The sequence below is a fragment of the Aptenodytes forsteri genome, unplaced genomic scaffold (genome assembly GCF_000699145.1).
Source record: "Aptenodytes forsteri isolate BGI_AS27 unplaced genomic scaffold, ASM69914v1 Scaffold117, whole genome shotgun sequence".
In the NCBI taxonomy this organism is placed as follows: Eukaryota; Metazoa; Chordata; class Aves; order Sphenisciformes; family Spheniscidae; genus Aptenodytes; species Aptenodytes forsteri.
In genome coordinates, this window is record NW_008795555.1 from 547,552 (window position 1) to 550,691 (window position 3,140).

General features: G+C 48.1%; 1 protein-coding gene across 1 annotated transcript in view; it reads left to right on the top strand.

The window, feature by feature from the left end:
- Window positions 1–1,705, top strand: part of ATP11C (ATPase phospholipid transporting 11C) — a 41,208-nt gene extending 39,503 nt beyond the window's left edge. Inside the window, exon 32 of the mRNA XM_009282142.2 lies at window positions 834–1,705. The gene's annotated coding sequence lies outside the window, so the exon portion shown is untranslated. The remainder of the gene's footprint in view (window positions 1–833) is intronic.
- Window positions 1,706–3,140: the final 1,435 nt, after the last annotated feature.

A 3,140-nucleotide genomic window follows, 5' to 3' on the forward strand; every position in this document is an offset into this window, starting at 1 on the left:
ACCGAGCCCCGTCTCCCCCCCCCCCCCCGGCCCCCCGTTGCTTTAATTTAAATCTTTTGCTTAAATATTTCATCTGTCTCTTCCCCTTCGGTCTCCTGCTGCACCTCAGGTGGGTGAGCTGGTTGTGCTGGGGATGTCCGGGTGAGGTGGACGCTGCCAATGCTGGTTACACTCCCCTTCCCCGCTGTAGTTTTGTGTGTTTGTGGACTAGATACAAACTTCTTTAAAGCGTGGGACAAAGAGGGTTCGATTTTGATCATCCTCTAGATGACTTGGCAAACAGCTCAGACTTGTTTGATCTAGGAGGAGCTCCCCAAGTGCCCATCTCGCCCAGTCCGTCCCACTTGTTAGTGCTACCGTTGTTCTTTGTACAAGTGAATAGGCCACTGCACTCAGCCTTCACAACGAGGGATAGTCTTGGACTTGCTGACCATGGGGATGGTGGGGCTACTCCACAGCAAAGTGCCTCGAATACATGTCCCTAGTGTTTGGTTTCACTGGGGATCTCCAGTATTACTCGCTATTTTAAAAATACCAGTTGTGTGGAGATCAAGGATGGTTTCCTCCTCCCTTGAAAGCACCTGTAGCGTAAACCCCCAAGCCAGAAGTTAACCATTTTGGGAAGCGGGGCTAGTTTCTGAATACCCTCCGTGCCTCTTGCACTGCAAAACCCAGCCAGTATTAACCACCGTGGTATTTAGGGAGTGTGTATTGCTACATCCCTTATGATGTGACTTAGCCATAAAAAGGTGTGTGTATGTCTTACATTGTTCGACTGTTAGGCAGGGGCAAGTGTCGCATGTGCTGTAAGTCTTTTTGCCTCGCTGTTGCAGAGCAGCAGGAAGGCACCTGATTCATTGTCGGCCAGACCTTCTGTCAGACCACTTCTTTTAAGAACATTCTCAGATGAATCTAATGTGTTGTAACAGGTACCCTGTCTGAAGGAGTTGGGATGGTTTTAAAAGGCATTGATTAACCAAATGTAACCCCCCAAATCAATTAAACTGTGGTTCCTGTAATCCTCTTGACTGTCGGTGTGGGGCACCTGTCCTTGTGGAATGGAGATGCAATGCTTGGGATGCATTTTAATTCGGGGTCGTTGTCCTATCCAGCCTTTTCAGAATCCCATGTGTGCACAGATCTTCTCAAACTGAAATATTTTGCAGCTCAAACTGAAGTATTTCACAGTATGTAAACAAATCTTTCAATATAACTGATATTTTAGTCTAATATTAACAGGCAACTTAGTCTGAGAATACAGTCAGTGAATCGTGCTAATAGTGGTTATAAAAGCTAACACTGATGTATTTACAGTGAAGTATTCAAATCTCAGCTATTAAAATGATTCCAGTATTGCATCTGAATTGTACCAAAATCCCTTTTTCTAGGGTGCATGCTGTTCTGTCAGATAGAAATAAGTACATTTTAATTCATCTGCATAGATTGAAACTAAACGTGTCTATGTACGTCAACATACGGTACGGCAGGCATGTCTCCGTGTCTGTATGTGTGTACACACACAGCATCCTAGTACAAGTTTACTTGATTTTAAACATCGTAGTAAGCCTATAGCAGAACAAAAAAGTAAAAGTGCCTAATTGAATTCACAATTTCGCTTTTAGGTGAGATGTTACATAGCTGTAACAGCGGTGTCCGCTGCAAACATAAACCTGCAAATTTTCTGCAAGCCCCTCCTACCTTTGTACCCGCGCCTGCTTCTGAAGAAATCAGTTTAATCGGAATGGCAGGTCCAACAGCCAGGCTTGCCAGAGCTCCAAATGTGTCTGGCATAAATCCGGGCTTCTGCTTGCCCGGGCATCGCCGGCGAGCCGCGCGGCCGTTCCTTCCCCGCAGACGTTAGGTGGTGCTCGCCTCTCCGGTACCGTGGGCTGGCGCAGACTGGGGCGGGAGGCGGCTGGACTGGGGCAGAGCGGGAGCCGCGGGGGACGGCGAGGCAGATGCCACTTTTAGATGTTACACGGCATTTTGCAGATTGTGCAAATTGATTTACCATCCTGTTATTTGGTTGTGAATGAGATTTGGCACTTTTATCATGGTCTAATCATTCTTCTTCTCCTATAAAATTCTGGGTATTTTTTTTCTAAAAATAACACAGGAAAAGGGTTACGAGTTTGGGAATGTAACAATTGCAATACATGTGCATTTTCCTTCTCATTTTTGCAGACTGGCCCCTTTGATCTGCCTATGTTAGTCTCATACAAACGTATAGAGAATGGTTATGTGAAGACTGAAGATGCTGTTACTAATTTGGCAGAAAGATATCCTCTCGGGATACTCTAAAGTGCTCCATACAAACACTGCGTATTGTCATGCTGTAGGAAAAAAACATGGTTTTAACCTGACAGTTCTCTTTAATATTACCAAGTACAGTAAGCAGCCATGCTGATAAAGCAGTAGCCAGGGCACTGGCCCCACAGTACCCGTTTGTCTTTGGTCTTGTGGCTTCCCCACCACCCCCCTCCCCCCAAAAAATGCTGCCAAATTCTACGTCATTGGAGGCTGAGAAAGCATCTTTAGAAATTCATTCAAAACAGCATGAATCGAAGTGCAAGAGAGCAATGCCAGCCCCATTTCACACGGGGGCTTCCTCTGCCCGTTGCAGATCTGTCCGAGAGCAGCAGAGAGCTGCTGAAGTCTCTTGCTCTGCCTGACCAAAGAAGTAGCACAGACTTTAAACCCGGTAACAGCCCCCGCCGGCTCCCCAAAGGCGCCGGGGGAAGCCTGCTCCTCTCGCGCAGAAGCTGGATGCAGCCCTGCGAGCACCTCGCCTGGCGCTGGGGCTGCGACCCCTCGGCAGGGGGCTGCCCCCTCCCAGCGATGGATTGCCAGATGCATGCGGCAGAAATACTTGAAAATTCGGGAGAAATCTTCGCCGACGGTGCAAAGCGTTCAGTCTCATATCCCTCCTCTGGGTATGGCTGGAAGCGGTCTGCGGTCCGTACGCAGCGGCGGTATCCGTGGAGAGACCCGTGGTGCTGGGAAGCGCCTGAGCATCCTCCCCTGGCCAGTTTGCTGATGGGTTTATTCCTGATGGAGGGTGAAGAAAAGGTCATTTTCCCTCATGTTGTGGCTGTTCGTGATGGAAGGAAGCTTTCGTGGGGAGGAAGAGTCTCAAAAGT